This window comes from Tasmannia lanceolata, unplaced genomic scaffold (assembly GCF_043159265.1).
Source record: "Tasmannia lanceolata isolate RefF3 unplaced genomic scaffold, GAP_Taslan_0.1 ptg000006l, whole genome shotgun sequence".
Lineage (NCBI taxonomy): Eukaryota > Viridiplantae > Streptophyta > Magnoliopsida > Canellales > Winteraceae > Tasmannia > Tasmannia lanceolata.
Window position 1 is genome coordinate 32,695,242 of NW_027518683.1, and position 20,747 is coordinate 32,715,988.

The window sequence follows — 20,747 nt, forward strand, 5'->3', positions numbered from 1 at the left end:
TACGAAGCCTTGGCGAGGGCACACTCCCTCTTTCAATGATTGACCTTTGTTAACAGGCCAAATCGAAGACCCTCAAATACAAATGAAGAAATAGAAAAGAAAAAGAACTATCTTGCCTCTTGGTAGGCGAATTACAAACAATAAAGCTGTCAAACTCTCCAAGGAATAGATACAAGTGTGAAGCCTATGGAGATCCTCTTGATAAAATGTGAAAATACAAGTTCAAAGAGGACCAACCTTTGATTCAAAAGTTTAAGCTCACAAACATTGGATTTAATCTTGCAAAAAGGTTGTTTAGAAAGATTTTTATGATGTACATATAGCCCATTTGAAAATATGACCGTTTGGGGGTAAAACTGTAATAAACTGGGTTAAAAAAAGTCAACCTGGAAAAGCCCCAACGGCTCTTTTGCCAGACCGGCGCGGTCGATCGGGACACGGCGGTCGCCCTCCCCTATCGGGCACCATTTTTAATTTCAAAATTCAAACCATCGTGGTCGACCGGTCCCATGGCAGTCGTCCTGCGAGGGCTACCTGTTGCTTAAAACTTTAAGCGCAAAACCTTTACGCGGTCGACCGGCCCTTGGTGGTCGTCCGCCCCAAACCCATGACGGAATGGTTCTGCTTCGACAGAACCATTTCCATGGTCGCCCGGCTTACCTCGGTCTACTGGCCAGCTCTTTTCTCACAAGTACTGGATTTCCAGCCTTGCTTTCGCGGTCGCCCGAGAGACCCCCGGTCGATCGGCCTTAGTTAAAATTCCATTTTAACTTATAAGTTTCAGGGATTTTGGGCCATGGTCTTTGGGCTTAAGTTCTAGGTTTTGAAACACATTTTTGGGTGTGTTAATGGTTTCTAAAGACATAAAAAGTTAGGTATGAAAACCATTTGAAAACCTTTTGAAAGTACATTTTACATCTAAACAAGAGGACTCCAAATACATTCTAAAAGTAAGAACCTTGAGTCTTCTTGGAATGTCTTGGCTCCTTGGCACTTTCTTGGACTCCTTCGACTTGCGAGTGAACTTCTCTTGAACTTGATTTGGTTCTTGTGACTTCCTCCAATCTTCAAGACATGTTGAGAGGTACATGAGGTGTCACCAAGGTTAGTTCAACTCCAACCTTCTAGGCAAGCTTGTGGGATCTTCATCTTGAGCTCTTTGACTTGAACATCTTTCAAATGTGATGAGTTGTGTAGTGGTGATATGACATATCAAGTTCCTGTATAGAGCACAACACCTCAAAGCAACACATTAGTCCATAAATGCTAATCAATTTTGGGTTTGCTAGCATCAACACAAGAAGGTAAGGTGAATGGTTGAACCCATGGGAACCCTTGGGCTTACACATGATCACAAGGTATGCCGAGGTTTTGATACTTGCCACACGAACATGTCCGTGCTTGTAAGTCGACACTATCCTGGGCTCCTTTGATTTCACCTCAAACAAATATAGATTGCGTCCTAATGCAAGCATCCTCCTTCCCCGTTCACCCCCTTGGTGAATAACCTTTAGGGCATAGGAAGTCAACTTATAATCCCACTCCTTACTTTCCTTCCTATGTTTATCAAATGTTTCAGACGCCTTCCCTCGTGTGTGCTCAACCAAAGTGGCGATAGGGAGTGTCCTCGCATCTCGCAGAATATAATTCATTTCCTCATCCGCATTAGATGTATATACATTGAATCTCTTCCCCCTGAAATACACACCTGCCCAATGCTCCTTTGGAATCTTCATCAACCATTCGTTCACAGCTTTATTCTTCTCCTCAATCTTCCGTATGGTGTCATAGAATTCACTTACTCTCATCGTAGTAGCGGCTACCCAAAATAAATACTTTGTAACCTGATCCTTAAATCTATAGTACATGTTGTTCTGTAGGTGTCTTACGCAATATGTGTCGGGAAAAATATGACCAACTACTTTCATTAAACCTTTATGCTGATCTGAGCAAAAAGTTATGCCTAATCTTCTGTTCGATGCCATAACGTACAGGCGAAGATGACATAGAAAGCAACTACATGTCTCGAACATCTCCCCCTCAACAACAGCATACGCCAGCGGAAGTACCCGATTGTCTCCATCTACACCACATGCAATCTACAATATACCGGCGTACTTTTCCCTCAGATGGTACCGCCGACGATCACAACGGGCCTCAATGACCGATTCAAAGCACAAATACATGGACCGATTGCCCAGAATAGACGACAGAAGGAAAGAATTATCTGCACTATCACATATATCAGATAGTTTGTATACATACATATAACTCCCATGGTTTACTAGACAGAATTCTAATGCATACGTAGGTAATATACGGTATGACTCCTCATAATTTCCCTGGAAATTATCGTGAATTATTCCCTTCGCAATGAGTCGCTTTCGATAGCTGAGCTTTGTACTCCATTCCGACGTCATGTAGTCAATAATAATATTTTCATAAATCGCCCAACCAAATTTACTTATGCATGTGTCACTTGCCCACCTTGCTTTATAATGCTGATGATCATTTCCATATAGTTGAGTACAAGTGTATTCTGCTACAAATCTTTTCACCTTGGCTCCTTAAATTTGATAACACTTATTCGCCACAGACATCCTACTGACTTACATCTGAATGAATACTTCTTAGTATTCATAGTAATTGCAACATATAGAAATCACCACCTTAACGAGTATTCACGAACAACCCTTTTAAAATATGACAAACTCTGAGGCACTGCTCCTACCTTCAATTCCTCATCATCTTTCCCAAATAATGCATTTCGTAATTGATCATATCGGGATCAATGACTACATTAACAGCCTGATTAATGTCAAGTAATATAACTCTACTGTCATCTTCCGCATATTCAACCCCATTTACATTGACCTTATCATCATTCATGTTGATGTCCTCGTTCCAATTCATATTCATGAATGGCTCAATCCTGCATTGCTCCATGCATCGCTCAATATTGTCCTCATCCATCCTACATGGCTCAATCATGCATGGCTAAATATTGTCCTCATCCAAGTCATAGACTTCGTCATATCCATTATATGGGGTATTGGTACCCAAAGGCATAGGTTCTTCCTCTACGCATTCATTTAAGTCAAACCTGTGTCGAGAAGACAAAGAAATGATAAGTCAAACCTGTGCCGAGAAGACAAAGAAATGATAAATTAGTACCACACATTGTTTGGAAAATAACATAGTATGCAAGTGATTCCCAATTATTACCTGGGAGATGGTGGATAAGGATATTCTGAATCGCCGTTTGACAATGGAACAGTCCGGCAACTTGAGTTTAGGTGTACTGTTTTGCGGAGGAAACCTGTAACACATTCATTATATCTGCAAAGGTATATTGGATTAACATACATAATGCAAACATATTCTGATGAAGGGCAAATTTCAAATGATCCTGCAAATTCACCTGTGAGATGGAGGATCATTTCCAATCGGGAATTTTTCAACATTCACATATTGCGGATCGCCGTCCGACAATGGCACAGTCGGGCAATTTGAATTTGTTTGAATTGTGTTGGGGAGCAGAACATCTTTCACATCTTGCATATTTTCGCAAGGTATACCAGATACACCCTGGCTCCCAATATTTACATGTTTGGTTAAATAAATGATGACAACATTAACCCCAGGATTATCAAGCATCTCCATTGAAACATAAAGGTCGTGCTCGTCGTTGATTTCATAAACAATGGACTTCGATGGATCAACTACGTAGCGATACGGGATGGAGAATGACACATCATTGTCAGTAATTCCAATGGTATTACGAATTACAGATATAAATTCAATGTAGCTAACTCTTTGGTTTACCTTTACAGCTTTAAGCCTGCCTCCAAGATAAATCAAATGATGAATCCTCCCTAAGATATCCAATATAGTATACCGTAAATATAGCTATACCTACCTCTATCCTCTTGCCTCAATTTCTAACAGTTGCAATTAATATATATTCCTAATGACAACCTTACGCTGAAATCAATCATTTACAACTCCATATTGTATTAGATTCTATGCAAAAAACATAAGAGTCCATGGACAATCAAGATTCAATAGTTGACCATGAAAAAGCATTACTTACATACTTGTTCATATCCAAACCCTACACTGAAGGAGAAACTAGCTTCCAGAGTTCACCAACAAAAGAACCATGAGAGAAGGGACATAAGTATTAACCATCTTTAAGCCCCAAGGTTGTAAAAAAAAATTAGTTTAAAAAACTTTATGGTTTTTACGCCAGTGGGTATCCCTCAATTACATTTCCATTTCTCCCTTCTCTATTTACAAGAAGGGGAAAAATAAAAGGCAAACCTGAAAAAATAATAACAGTCCGTATCACTCATATCGTTTCATTGTAGTTCGTCATTTTAAATTGTTAACGTCAACGATAACGTCTACGATAACATCGACGTTAAGTTCGAAGTAGACATATATTATGTGTATGGAACTCATCTATTATGGGTAACCATTACAACTAACAAATCTAATTAGCTTTGCCACAAATCTAATTACCTTTGCCGCAAATCTAATTAGCTTTTTCAATATTGTTGATTAATAGATTGGTTTTAGTAAAAAAGTGGATGAAAATAGCCTATTTACTATAAAGGAAATCCATTTTGCAATTAACAAATCATGATTAAGACGTACGCTAATTCATTTAAGGGGACTTTAATACAATAATTTCATTTACGGGGATGTTAATACCATAATTTCTTCAACTGCTAAAACTGGGTAAAACGTATAATCTGTGGGTTTAGGAGTGTCTCGATCGTACCACTGCATTTATGGACGACACGATAACTATTAAATGCAAGCTGAAAGAAACCTTCTAAATTCATAAAATACTACAAATAGGCTGTTGAAAGAAAGAATGATTGACTTGTACTGGGAACCTGCAAGGAAGGGCAAAATGGTCTTTATCTGGTCTGTTACATGTACTTCATCCGTGTCGGGCGTAAAGTTGAAAACTCGCCGATTAGGGAAATTCAGACAATAAAATCGCCTTCTTTAGTGTTTTCCTCGAGTTAAAGCCCTTGGATTTTTGTGAGGTTAGTTTATAAATGTAAGGCCTTTATCCCTTTTCCAAATCACTTTTGAATGATTGATTTAGTCCCAAACTTGGTTATTTCCATTCCCATGAGATCTTGGATTTTGCACCCATGTGTATTCTGATCCTTTACTGTAGTTCTTTCTTTGAGCTTTCATGGTTTCCTAGGCCTAGTATCGTCTTCATGACCTCTATATCCCCAACCTTCCATGTCCATACCCCTTACCAATCACCATCAACCACCTTTTTCACCTTTGATCTATCACAGTAATCTGCCCTACCATCCTTTAAATCCTCAAGCCTAAAACCCAAAACCCTAACCCACGACTGTCTTGCATATGTTTTACAGGAAACTTTTCAGATATATACCTAGATAGAGAGATTAGGTGCTGTAGTTGTTGAATCAGAATCCGTGGGAAAGTCTCAATTTTATTTTATTTTTGAATGGAAGAAAGCCACAATTATGGATTTATGATATTTTTGGATTTCTAGGGATCCATCTTGATCTGGTATAATTTAAGTGAGAAATTTTATACAAATTACTCTGATGAATATTGGGATTAATCAAGTGATTGTGGCATTGCCGATGAAGTATTTCCCCTAGGGCATCGGCACTAACCATGAACTGCATTAGTGTAGTCACAGTTGTCTTTTCTTAGTTTGCATGTGTCCTTTGTTGTCATTTTACACCAGTGGTAGTTTTTCTAGTTGGATTTTAGTTGTAGAAGGTTGTCTATAAAATTCCTTTAGTCCTTTCATTTTGTAGAAGACTTTGAATTTGAATATGAGTTTAGATCTGAGATTTTGGCATGGAAAATTTTCTGTAGGGAGTAAAAAATTTCTGCTGAGATTTATCTGTGGAAGAAGAGAGTACTAGGCAAGTGAGCTTTGCCTTTCTCTCAGTTTCTTTGCACTTCTCCTTGTTTCAAGCAACGGTTTATGTTGCTTTAGAGGAATTTACCTCCCCTCGCAAATCCAATTTGATTTCAATTCAAGATCTTTGGAAGAGCCAAAGTTCAGCAAATTCTGCTATTACAAAGTGTTCCCTGTTGATGTTTGCTTTCTCATTGAAATTTGGTTTAGGTTTTCATTCGAAATCACGCGATCTTTGAGTCCTCACTTCTCTGTTACATTTCAATTTTGTAAGTAATTATGTGGAAAAATACTTGAATTGAGCTTGGGATCTACGCAGATTATTGTTCTCGGTTTGTCTTAGCTGAAATTCGTGTGAACCGAGAACCAGATCTGAAGCATGCAAATTTTGTTCAGATCTGGAGCCTAGCCACTCCAATTCTCAGATTGGATTGAAATTCATTTCCGAAATCTCATTTTTGGGTGAAATCTTATTGGATTTGAAGGAACCGAAAGATCAGTGGACCTATCATAGCAGAACTCCGCTACAACGTTTCCTAAAGTTCACAATTACATTGTTGTTAACAGATCTGCACGAGTCTCGGTTACATCTGAATTTTATGATGGAAGTTCATTGGATTTGAAGAACAATCCCTTTATATTTTCTTGAGAAAAGAAACCCTAGATCTTCTAATTTTGGCTGTTGTGAATTTGTGCCAGAAAAGTCTCAGCCGACAGCTTAGTTGTTGTCTGACAATCAGCTTCTTGTGATTCTTGGTGACAGTTGGATCAATCCATTTAAAGGGCCATTTTCCCGTGTTTGTTAATTGGCTAAACTGATCTTCTATAGAAGCTGGAGAATTGTGGATTTTAATCACAATTGACGACTAAAACTTCTCAGCCGAGAGCCCTGCTAGGCCTGAGAATTGTAGAAGCCGGTTTTCATTTTAACCGAGAACCTCTGTTAAGCTGAGAATTATTGGTGGATTTCAGTTTTTCCATCACATATATTAACATTATTTGAGGGCTATTGGTTTGATCTGAGAATTGAGTCAATTTAGATTAAAGTTTGGCTACCACAAGCTCTAATTGAGAGCTAGTTTATGACCTGAGATATGATGCGTATAGATATGATGCATTTCGAGTACGGAAATCATGATTTCATCCCTTAAACTTTTGTTAATGGTTGATTTTAGTTGTATTATAAGGCTGCAGCCCTTCCCATTCTAGTGACAGGTTTCAGCTCAACAGCGTTATGGTTTTAAAGGCTTTTATAACCAGATGCGATCCTTTTTGTAGTTTCATTATCTTTAGGAGCGTATATCTTCTTACAGAAACTACTACAATTAAAATGTTCTCACTACTCAAGTTCTAGTAATTAGTAATCAGTGACTTGATCGGTTGTCATTTCTCTATGTATTTTTTATATTTTGAATTATTGTGTTCTGTTGAACTTCTTCATCTGTGTATTGATTGTAGGTTGAAATTATCAAAAAATGCCGAGAACTTGGGATTTGTTTCGGGGGGTTCTATCAACCAAAGTTCTATCAACCGGGTTGTACGGATGTTGCAAAAATTCATCTACAGATGATGTGTCTAGGTAAAAATTGGGATCCAGAAAGAAAATTATATGGAGATTGACGCCCGTTTGATGATGCTAAACTTCCTAGTATCCCAGTTGAATTTAAGCATTTAGTTGAGGAAGCAATTCAAATTTCTCGTGACTTTATAAATAAAAGCTCCAAATACTTCCTAAAATGTCACCTGATATCGGCATTGTCAACTTCTATACTAACAGTGGGAAGCTTGGTCTCCATCAGGTGAGTGAATGATTTGAATTTTTAATTAATATCAATTGAATTATGTTCATCTTTTAATATGTTATTCATAATGGGTCATTTTAATTATGTTCACATTTTGTTTTTAATGCTTTCCATTCGAAGTGCAAAAGTTTCCCTTTAGTAGCCCTCAAACTCCCATAAATGTAAATAAATTCACCCCTAACTCCCAATCTCCATACAAATATTTTGTGGGTGTATAAGGCCGGTAGTTTATATTTTACTTGACATGTTCTACTTTGTGTACTTCTAATCTCACTATCGCTGTCGACAATGAAAACTTTTTTGACTTGTTCCTTGTAATGAAATTATGTAAAATTATTTAATGTTTAGACATAAAATTATGTAAAATTGTAATTTTTTAAAACTAAGAACTCCATTTTCAGTGTCAATAAAATTATGATTGTTTGGCAACATTGGTTGTTCTTCACATAAACAATTTGACAAAAGTATAAAAAGGAAGGAGTCATGCTACGAAGCACTAACTACTTTATCATTTTTAGAGTTGACAGTCTGTGTCGACCGTTTGGATCACCTTAAGTCGTGTCCATTGCCTCAAAACAATGATTAGATGATCCTAAGCCGTTGATAACACCTTTATTATAATGTTATCTTTTAAGATTCTATTTTTTTAATCAAAATGTTGAACAACGACTTACGAAAAGTATTGAATCCTGAAATGTCAGAAATATATGAAATCTCAAACTTCTGAGAATCTCAGAATTTGAAGGTTGTCAGATTGTGGGCCAAGTCTTCTGCAGAAATTGAAAATTCAGGGAATTTTATGAAAAGTTAAGAACACTGAAATTTCAGTGTCTTACCAAAATTCTGACGCAATGTATACCTCATTAGATACCCATGCAGACCACTACTTTCATAAACCATGGAACCGGTTGAAATGATATTGTTCTTTTGCTTCCATTTGGGAACTAGCAGACTACTACTTTAACTCTCTTGAATACAAATGTACCCTGCATGTCTCCTCTAGGATTAAAGTTCTCGAATGCAAGGAATAAAGATTGCAAATTAAAGAAATCCATATATGGGTTGAAGTAGTCTCCCTGAGCATGGTTTGAGGGCCAGGTCATAACAAGATTTGAGTATTCACAAAGCCAAGGCGATCATACCCTGTTTACTAAGAGTAGGGGTCCTCTAATCACTGTCCTTATAGTGTTTTTGGATGATATTGTGGTGGCTGTAAATAATACCTCAGAAATTCGTTAGTTGGAGGTCTTTATAGCGGCTGAGTTTAAGATCAAGGATATAGGTGACCTCAAGTACCTTCTTGGAATTGAAGTGGCAAGGTCCAAGAAGGGTATTTTTATTTCTGAGAGAAATACACATTGGACTTACTCAGGGATACTGGAAAGTTAGGGTACTGTGGACCCCGATCCCGAGGACGGCGTGACGAGGGACACGAGATCCCTCGTCGGTCCTCTAAGATATCCACAATGCGAAGGAGAGCTCTACCAAGGAACTCTCGAAATGATGCCACTCACAGCAAGGGTGGCGATATAAATGAGATACCTTTCGATTCAAGGACTAGCCCAGAACCAAGATGTACCTATAACAAAAGAAGAGTCGTCATCCAAGGAAGTAGGCCATGGATTCCATGAAATACTCTGTTGCAATGGATAACCAGAGATACAAAAGTCCGTGCCTGATGACGAATGGGGAAGGTATTAAGCGCCCCCAATTCGCCCAAGTGCAAGTACCTGGTCTCTTATGCCATTTTTAATTAATTTTGAAGAGTTTAGGGCTAAAATCATGTGAAATGGGAATGAGTATCCCCGAAGAAACATCTATCTAAGCATTCATGACCCGGGGATGGGCAAAAGAAAATAAACATCCAAATCCTAACTCACCGCATCTACTCCTAATCCATCACATCTAGGAAAACAATAACATCCGCATGCACAGCTATAGCTAAGCAAGTAATAGCAGATATGATAAGTAGAAAAACAGTAAATATCTACAGCTAAACATGTAAATAAGCATGTGAAACTAAACGCACTAGGAATAAGCAAGCTGAAAGTAAACACACAAGGAACCAAAGACAAACACACGATAAGCTAAAAGATGCGAGGAAAGAAAGAAATCAGAAAATAGACGTTATGCGCAAACCCAAAATGCCAGCGAAAAGAAAATGGGACATACGATAGACTCAGGGAGCGATTCTAAAGGAATCGAGCTCGGTGATCCTGATCCGCTAAAGATCGGACAAGTCTCGCGATCGTCATAGCCTATCGTTGGGCTCAGCGAGGACAATCCCTATAAAGGGGCCACGCTACGTCGTCGCCCATCCCAAAACCCGATAAAACGTCGGAAAACAGATAAAACCGGCAAACCATGATCAAAATCGGAAATGAAATGAAAAGAAGGCTCCGAGTGACCTGGCAATCACCATCCTTGCCCATTTTAGTTTTTATATTTTTGGGAAAAGCTTGAAAGATATTTTTAGATGTTGAAATGATTTTTTTGAAGGGTTTAAATGATTTTATTGAAAAGTTTGACTGAACTTGGGATGAAGATCCCAAGCTGCCTACATACCATGTAGAAAGGGATCAACCTAACGTAGTTCGAAACAGCTTTTCGAAAAATGCTTTGAGTGTTTTTTATGTTTTTTGGATTTTTGTTATTTGATTTTTATGTATTTTTATCCCTTTTGATCGAAAGGGGGTTTTGGCTCAAGAGGTTGCCGTCCGTCATCGCCTAAACCCGACGAGTGTGTTCCTGTAATCGAGGGAATCCTGAAGCTCGAAAAGGATCCCGAGGAACATAAGGAGAATGACTCTGAATGAAGAAGAAACCCGAGGGAAAGCCCCTATAATCGAAGGAATCCCGAAGCTTGAGTAGGATCCCTAGGAACATGAGGAGAGTAGTCCCGAAAGAAGACAAGATAGAACCCTTGAACCCCATAAGAAGCAAAGGCCCTAAAGAATGAGGAATCCCCTAACCCCATGAGAAGTCCCCAGAACATGAAAGGAGACAAGAAGGGTAAGGGGGTTTTCGAAGGAACATTCCGTCACTTGCTCCATCAAATTACAGTATTCAATGAAGACAACAAATTTAAGGCCTCCCAATGATGTATAAGACAAAAGGGACACAAAATTATACCTATGCTCGATTGGGGGTAAGGGATCTAATCAAATCAACTGCAGACAAGGTGATAATGGCAACAAACCAAAGTGCAGGCATAGGAGTGAATTGCATCTTGGATAAATCGATCGTAATCATCACTTCAACTTTCCCATTATCCCACTGAATATACCATGCATTTTCAAACGCGAAAATCTAGACCTAAAGAACATACTTCCCTAAGCCATACACATAAAGTGACAGGAACTTTCATGATTTTCCCTCCTTAACAAGCAGAACACTCTCTCACGGAATTGAGACATATAATATTGAGTGTTGCAACTAGGACATGCATTTGCTAATGAAAATCACATTCAGCTAAGTCCTAAAGAAAATGGCATTCCCTTTAAGCCAATAGAAACTAGAACAAAAGAGCATATAAGCCTTCAATGGCTATAACCTCTTAGAATTTTAGATTCTGCAAAGCTTACGCAAAGGATATGATCGTATTGATTCATAACAAGTGAAACACATGAGTTGATCAGAACAAGGCCAAAGTGATTTATTATCAAGTTAAAAAAACACAAGGAAATGAGATCCATTGATTCGCGCATCTATACCCTTGACATGGGGTAAGAAAATAAAATCCAACGAATCACCCGCTCACACCTACAATAAGGACCAGATTAACAAAAATCAAATGATTCATATACCTATGCCCACGACCTGGAGCCATGAATTGATATTATGATTTCACAACAAATAAGGTAAACAACGATGCTGATTTCATCAATACAATGAGGGAGAAGTATTACATGCCATGGATGATTAACAATCTAGAGAAATGCTCCAATTCTGAGATGAATGACGGTGCTTGTAGATGGCGAGGTGCTCAAATTTTCACAAAATCCCGTCGAAGATGGTAATTCTTGCCGGAATTGCAGATGGGAAAGGGATATTTGAGGTTGGTAAAGAAAATGAGATGATGAGGTGAGGCTAAGATGGAAGTAGGGGTTAAAGGAGGTGGGACGCATGTGCAATGGGTTTGGGGGTTTTAAAAAAATAAAAATCCGTCGAGAGATGCTCGTGGAAGTGGAGATGGCCGGCCGGATTCCGGGTGGAGGCGATGGGGAGGTTGCGGAAGATGATCGGCCTTCCCCTCTCTCTCTCTCTCTCTCTCTCTCTCTCTCTCTCTTTCTCTCCCTCTGGATTTTCTCTCTGTTTCTTTTTTTTTAGATGAAAAGAAAAGGGGTTTAAGGGTGGCTGAGATGTAGGACAGTGGAGATGGAGATGCAAATGAAGGTGGGTTGCAGAGGGATGGTGCCGGAATTAATGGAGATGGGTTTTGGGTTTTGGACTTGGGTTTTCAAAGTGGGTTTGGGGTGGAAATGGGTTTCGGTTTTGGAGGTGGTGGTTGGAGAAGATGAGGGTCGAAGAGGGTTTTCGAAGGGTGGTGTTGGGGTGGAGATGGAGGTGGAGGATGGTGGAGGTGGTGGTTCAGTGGAGGTGGGTTTCGGTTTTGGAGGTGCAGAAAAAGGGGTTTCGGTTTTGGGGGTTGAGGAAGGTGAAGGTGGATGATGGAAGAGGGTTTTCGAAGGGTGGTGTTGGGGTGGAGATGGTTATGGTGGTGGGTCACCGGATTCCGGTGAGGTTGCCGGAATCCATGGAGGCTGAGGAAGGTGGTCGGATTGGGGGAATAAGATAGGGTTTGAAGGTGAGGTGGGTTTTGAGGGGTGGTGGTGATTGGGTGGTGCGGTTTTGGAGGTGGCGGTAGAAGAAGAGTGGAAGAGGAAGAGGGTTTGGGGGTGGTGGTTGGAGGTGGTGGTAGAAGGAGGAGAAGATGAGGTGGCTGCCAATCCCTTTTCTCCTCTCCCTCTCTCTGCTGCTCTTTTTCTTGAAAAAAAAATCCCTCCCTTCTGAAAACCCTAGTTCGATCTTCTTTTAAAGGGGAAATGGCATTTTTGCCCCTTCTCCCTTTTATCTTTTGAAATGGTATCAGCACTACCATATTTTAAGCCCTCTTGTCTTGCCTAACTAGCACCACTATGTCTCGATATTCGCACAATCTCAGCTCGTCTTTTCTCAACTTCTTTGTCCATTTTCTTTGAAAATTTGCAGAGACGCACTCAGAAACAACAAGCATTCACAGGTCGCACAATTAAGCCTCGGAACTCGGAAATTTAGGGGGGGGGGGGCAGTACCAAAGCTCCGGGATATTTGGTAAATTTTGTAAATTTCGGGGAATCATTTGGGCTCACAAAGGTTTCGACAATAATCGGCAAATGAAGATTTGTCGGGGTCTTTTGCATTTTGGGTTCGGCTCTTCAATTTTTAAAGTTGAAGTGCGGCTTTAGGATATCAGGGAATTGTTTTTGAGATCCAAGGGTTTAGGAACTTTACTCGATTTTAGGATTTTTATTCGATTTTGGGAATTAGGGTCAGGTCAAAATGGGGTGTCTACAGGTACCGGCTAGTAGACACCTATTGATCCAATTCACAAGATATGTGACTTAGATGAGCCTCGCTTGTCTGATATTGATATGTATCAGAGATTGCTTGGTCGGCTTCTGTACATCTCTCTATCTCTCTCTCAAATATTATGTGCTTAGTGATTGTGGTGGGTCAGTAGATGCATGCTCATTGGATTCCCCATCTCAAAGCAGTTGAGAGTATCCTTCCATATCTGAAGTCTTGCCCGAGAAAAGGATTGATATCTGCAAACTATGGTTACTATAAGATTGAAGCAATTTTTGTTGTTGACTGGGCATGTTCAGTTGATGATAGGAGATGTACTACTGGATATTGTAGCTGGCAAGCTCGATACTTGGCACAACGCAAAATAGTCTGCGGTAGCTGGGTCAAGCACGGAGTCAGATTATCCTTCTATGGCTCATGGAGTTGCAGAATGATTAAGTCTAAGGTGTCTTTTGAAGGAGATACAGCTGTCAGTTAGTTCTATATCCTATGCGTTATACCATGTCAATCAGGCAGCAATCAATATAGCAAATAATCATGTCCAACATGATCGCACGAAGAACATTGAGGTGGATATACACTTCATACTTGAACGTGTTCTGTCTAAGGAGATTTGTCTTCTCACTGGTCATCAACTTGGTGCCACAAAAAGGAGTTGTGAAGTTCCAGTTTGACTTTATTCTAACAAAGCTTGGCATGATTGATATCTATACTCAACTTGAGGGAGGTGTAGGAAATGAGGGTAGTTTCTTGTATTGGGATTAGTTTGTATTTGGGGGGTATTTATGTCTTTTCTTGTATATTAATGATAAAATCCTATATGACATGGAAGACATAAATGCCTCCCAAATACAATCTAATTCCCATACAAGAAATAACACTTATTTCCTACACTCCTCACTATCCCTTTTGGCAAAAGAGAAGACAAATCTCCTTAGGCAGAATACGGTATGAATGAAGTGCCTATCCACCTCAATGTGCTTCATGCGATCATGCTGGAGAGGATTTTTTTTTTTTTTTGAAAAATGACATATTTCTTTGAAATTAGAAAAGCAAGAGGGATGAGTAATCCCTTTCCATTACAAATATCAATGGGCATTGGAATGGGCATACCCATCCAGAGAGAAACCTTAAAATAAACAAAACCAGTCATGCATCTTTTCCTTCAACTTTCTGTTACTAGACACCATTTCTTGACAAAATTCCCCACAGACCTTCCTTCATCACCGTAAGACCCATCAGGACGCCTTGATAGATCTATAACCAGCGCTATTATGCCGAGCACTTCTTCAAATCCTCCGTGATGTGCTTAATAGAAAAATCTGGCATCACAATAAGAAGGTGCTCTGGCAACCGATTCAAGAAAACATGATTTTTTTTGCTGGCAATCCTCTCTTCCACCAAACGGATGCCGACAATCCTGTTAGCTTGCCAATTCAATCGCCTCACAGTCCTTTCCTCACTTAGCATTAGTTGGAAAAAAGGATGATCGAACGAAGGTAAATGGGTATCCTTAACGGATACTGTCCCACAGAGCCTAATCATGGTGAAAGGATGATCTGCAACCTCTAGGATAAATAAATCCCAGTGTGAAAGTCCGATGTAGGGGGGTCCCAAGTTATACTAGAATGGCAACACAATGAGGAGGGAGAATATGGTTGTTTAAGAAATAGAATCTACCAATTTAAAACCTTTAAACCGATTTTAAGATTAAGAGATCAAGAATCAATATTCAAGTTAAATCTAATGGTGCAATGCAAATAAAAGAGCAAAGAGATAGAAAGTGTGCACCCGAGATTTAAAGTGGTTCGGTCCTCAAATCCGAGGCCTACTCCACTCCACCAACCAAACCCGTTGATGGCTTCACTATTTGATCTTCTTAACCTTGGCGAAGATCGAATGCCAATTACAATAGCTTTAACTTTGGTGGCTATCCTCACCCCAACAGCTTTAACCTCGGTGGCTATCCTCACCACGGAGAATGGGCTTCGCTTCTCCGAATACTCGCCCGAATACAACACTCGAAGGTTGAAAGAAAGAAATGAAAAATCCCTCACAAGGGTTACAAAATGGATGTACAAATTTGAGCCTAGGATCCAAATCCTAAAGATGGTGATGAGAGGCACAATTGAAGTTTGATTCACTCTTGGATATTCAAATGAAGTTTTAGAGTGTTAGGATTGAATATTTGAATGTTTAGAACACCCATATTTATAGGAAAAACAAAATATGACCGTTCAGTGGCATTATGGTAATTTCTGGAAAATTCCCAACGGCTCAAAATTCAACCGTTGTAGTGTTCTCGGAGTTCCGAGAATATTTCTCGGAGTTCCGAGAAAAAATCTCGGAGTTCCGGGAATTCTAACAGAAGATGAAAAAATGTCTACTGGACCATTTCTCGGAGTTCCGAGAATTCTCGGAGTTCCGAGAAAAACTCTCGGAGTTCCGAGAAGCCTATGAAGAGCAGATTTTTAATTCTGTTTTTGGGCTTCCAACTTAACACCAAGTTGGGATTGCTTATGAGGGTTCCAAGGTGTTGGAACTCCACATATACAATCACATATATTTTTAGGGTGTGTGAGATTAACTTAATTATGCCTCTTAAAGCCTAATCTAGGTTTGGATCAATTACATTCTAAAAGACAAAAAATGATCTTCAATATGAATTTCTTCATGTCTTCAAGTCTTCATGACTTCTTGCTTGATGACTTTGGCCTTCCAATTAGTGGTCCAATGTGAGCTTCTTGGCTTTCAATCCAAGCATCCTTGATCTTACTTTATCATAATCTACAACTTAGATAATCAAACACATTAGTGATAAAAGATCACTTGTGTATTGGAATCATCAAAACAAGATGGGAATGCCAAGGTAAAAATCATTGGGCTTACAATCTCCCCCTTTTTTATGATGACAAGCACAAGAGATTTACAAATCAAAGCATATACTCTTTTCACATTTTTCTTACTCTAGAGACTTTACTCTAGATTCTTCTCCCCCTTTGTCATCAACAAAAAGAAGGGGTAAGAAAAAACAAAGGGTTTAAAATTTATAATTTTAAAGCTCCCCCTTTTTCAAAGAAAAATTCAATTTTAACTCCCCCTAGTTAAAATAATTTTACAATACAAGAGGGGTTATCACAAACCATACAAATGAAATATATTCAATTTTAATGTTCAAAAACCCCTAATCTACACAATATGAATAAAATCATATGGGGGTTTTGGGAACCCAAGATTTATTGGTCCCACATCTAGCCCTACTCTTGGATGCACATTGGAATTGGTAATGACCATTCATTCCACAAAAATGGCATCTAACAAGAGGGTTAGATACACTAGTCCTATCATGATAAGCATGTTGAGGTCTAAGACTAGTTTTACTTAGGATTATGTCAATAATTTTATTTCCATTTAGAAATCCATGTAAACATAATCTAAGTCTCTCATTTTCATTATGAAGATGGGATGTTTGAACTAAAAGCTCATTTCTTTCATCTTCATAAGAATTGGAGGAGCTTGCCATATTTTGAAATTTTACAAGTTGGCAAGATTTCTCATCCAAATTACCCTTAAGGGTATTAATCTCAAGTTTATGATTTGCAAGATTAACTTGTTCTTGAGATATGGAAGAAGATAAATCAATTTTCAAAAATTCAAGTTCTTTTTCTAACTTTAAAATGGATTTTTTAAGAACTTTGTTTTTGGAAATTTGGGAGTGCAAAGTGTTACACAATTCATCATAAGATATTTTTTCATTATCGCTACTTGATGATTTACAAGATGGGTGAGAGTTTACCTCAACTTCATGGGTGAATGTCATGAAGCAAAGATCATCTTTTTTATTTTCTTCCCCTTCACTTGAGCTTTTGCCCGATGTGCTTAACGCATCCCAACCGGCGGCAAGAGCCTTATGCTTCTTCCAATCCTTCTTACCCTTGTACTTAGAGGAAGTTGATTTTAGAAGTGGACAATCCGGTCTTTTGTGTCCAATCTTCTTGCAATTGAAGCATCTTAAGGCTCCATCAACATCACTTTCTTCTTTCTTCTTCTTATCTTTCTTATGCTTCTTTCTCCACAAGCTTTTGAATCTTCGTAAAGCTTCTTCTTCATCACTATCCGCTTCACTTGATGAGTCTTCCTTGGAAGCCTTGAGTGCTAGGGATCTAAATTCCCTCTCCTTCTCCTTTGGCTTCTTTTCCTCTTGTCGGCTAGTAAGGAGCATCTCATGGGTGATGAGAGATCCTACAAGCTCCTCCATGGTTAGCGTCTTGAGATTCTTTGATTCTTGAATCGCGGTGACCTTTGGATCCCAATGTGGAGGAAGAGACCTAAGCAACTTACTTACAAGCTCATCAGTAGGATAAGATTTACCAAGATTAGCCAGTTCGTTAGAAATAATAGAAAAACGAGTATACATTTCCGAAATACTCTCGTTTGGACTCATTCTAAACATTTCATACTTGCTCTTTAACAAGTTTATTTTGGAATCATTGACTTGTGATGTTCCCTCATGGGTAGTCGCAAGGGTATCCCAAATAGTCTTGGCGGAATCAAAAAGAGCAACTCGATTGAACTCCTCGGTAGCTAAGGCACAAAATAAAGAATTTATTGCTTTGTAGTTCAAATTTGCTTGCCTTTTCTCTACCACATTCCATTCTTCAAATGGTTTGGAAGGTACATTGTATCCATTTTCAACAATGTACCAAAGTTCCACATCTATCGAGAGAAGATAGATGCGCATCCTTGTTTTCCAATGTCCATAGTTTGACCCATTGAAGAAAGGAGGTTGAAAATCCGATATAGGGGGTCCCAAGTTGAATTAGAAATGGCAACTATGAGGAGGGAGAATGCGGTTGTTTAAGAAAACTAGAATTTACCAATTTGAAGAACTTAAACCGATTAAGAGATCAAAAACAATATTTTAAGCATGCAAGTTAAATCTAATGGTGCAATGCAAATGAAAGAGCAAAGAGATAGAAAGAGTGCACCCGAGATTTAAAGTGGTTCGGTCCTCAAACTCGAGGCCTACTCCACTCCACCAACCAAACCCGTTGATGGCTTCACTATTTGATCTTCTTAACCTTGGCGAAGATCGGTGCCAATTACAATTGCTTTAACTTTGGTGGCAATCCTCACCACGGAGAAAAAGGGCTCCGCTTCTCCGAATACTCGCCCGAATACAAATCTTGAAAGATGAAAGAAAGAACTAAAAGATCCCTTCACAAGGGTTACAAAAGATGTACAATTGAGAGCCTATGATCCAAATCCTAGAGTTGGTGATGAGAGGCACAATTGAAGCTTGATTCACTCTTGGGTATTCAAATGAAGTTTAAGAGTGTTAGGATTAATGGTTTGTATGTTTAGAACACTCATATTTATAGGAAAACCAAAATATGACCGTTCAATGGCGTTGAGGTAATTCCAGCAAAATTCCAAACGGCTCTTTTTCAGACCGTTGGAGTGTTCTCGGAGTTCCGAGAATAATTCTCGGAGTTCCGAGAATTCTCGGAGTTCCGAGAAAAAATCTCGGAGTTCCGAGAAGCCTCACAGAAATTGGAAAAAGTCTACTGGACCATTTCTCGGAGTTCCGAGAATAATTCTCGGAGTTCCGAGAATTCTCGGAGTTCCGAGAAAACCTCTCGGAGTTCCGAGAAGCCTATGCAGAGCAGATTTTCAATTCTGTTGTTGGGCTTCCAGTTCTCAATCAAGATGGGATTGCTATGAGGGTTCCAAGGTGTTGGAACTCCACAAGTACAATCACTTGTTTATTTAGGGTGTGTGAGATTACTTTAATCATGCCTCTAAAAACCTAATCTAGGTTTGGATCAATTACATTTAGGAAAAGGTCTTCAATATTAATTTCTTCATGTCTTCAAGTCTTCATGACTTCTTGCTTGATGACTTTGGCCTTCCAATTAGTGGTCCAATGTGGGCTTCTTGGCCTTCAATCCAAGCATCCTTGATCTTACTTTATCAAGATCTACAACTTTAGACAAACAAACACATTAGTGATAAATGATCACTTGTGTATTGGAATCATCAAAACAAGATGGGAATGCCAAGGTAAAAACCATTGGGCTTACAATCTCCCCCTTTTTGATGATGACAAGCACAAGAGATTTACAAATCAAAGCACTTACTATTTTCACATACTTCTTACACTAGAGACTTTACTCTAGATTCTTCTCCCCCTTTGTCATCAACAAAAAGAAGGGGTAAGAAAAACAAGGGTTTAAAATTTACAATTTTAAAACTCCCCCTTTTTTAAAGAAAAATTCAATTTTAACTCCCCCTAGTTAAAATAATTTTACAATACAAGAGGGGTTATCAAACAAAACATACAAATGAAATATATTCAATTTTAAGTTCAAAAACCCCTAATCTACACAATATGAATATCATCATATGGGGGTTTTGGGAACCCAAGATTTCTTGGTCCCACATCTAGCCCTACTCTTGGATGCACATTGGAATTGGTAATGACCATTCATTCCACAAAAATGGCATCTAACAAGAGGGTTAGATACACTAGTCCTATCATGATAAGCATGTTGAGGTCTAAGACTAGTTTTACTTAGGATTATGTCAATTATTTTATTTCCATTTAGAAATCCATGTAAACATAATCTAAGTCTCTCATTTTCATTATGAAGATGGGATGTTTGAACTAAAAGCTCATTTCTTTCATCTTCATAAGAATTGGAGGAGCTTGCCATATTTTGAAATTTTAAAAGTTGGCAAGTTTTCTCATCCAAACTACCCTTAAGGGTATTGATCTCAAGTTTATGATTTTCAAGTGTAACTTGTTCTTGAGATATGGAAGAAGATAAATCACTTTTCAAAAATTCAAGTTCTTTTTCTAACTTTAAAATGGATTTTTTAAGAACTTTGTTTTTGGAAATTTGGGTATGCAAGGTTTCACATAATTCATCATAAGGTATACTATCACTTTTACTACTAGATGAAGAATATGAGGGGTTAGAGTTTACCTCAACTTCATGGGTGATTGTCATGAAGCAAAGATCATCTTTTTTATTTTCTTCCCCTTCACTTGAGCTTTTGCCCGATGTGCTTAACGCATCCCAACCAGCGGCAAGAGCCTTATGCTTCTTCCAATCCTTCTTACCCTTGTACTTAGAGGAAGTTGATTTTAGAAGTGGACAATCCGGTCTTTTGTGTCCAATCTTCTTGCAATTGAAGCATCTTAAGGCTCTTTCAACATCACTTTCCTCTTTCTTCTTCTTATCTTTCTTATGCTTCTTTCTCCACAAGCTCTTGAATCTTCGTAAAGCTTCTTCTTCGTCACTATCCGCTTCACTTGATGAGTCTTCCTTGGAAGCCTTGAGTGCTAGGGATCTAAATTCCCTCTCCTTCTCCTTTGGCTTCTTTTCCTCTTGTCGGCTAGTAAGGAGCATCTCATGGGTGATGAGAGATCCTACAAGCTC

The 20,747-nt window shown here is 38.8% G+C and overlaps 1 pseudogene; it reads left to right on the forward strand.

The window, feature by feature from the left end:
* The first annotated feature begins 3,739 nt into the window (after nucleotides 1-3,739).
* The window catches only part of LOC143878935 (DNA N(6)-methyladenine demethylase ALKBH1C-like), a 31,361-nt pseudogene continuing 14,353 nt past the window's right edge, over nucleotides 3,740-20,747 (forward strand).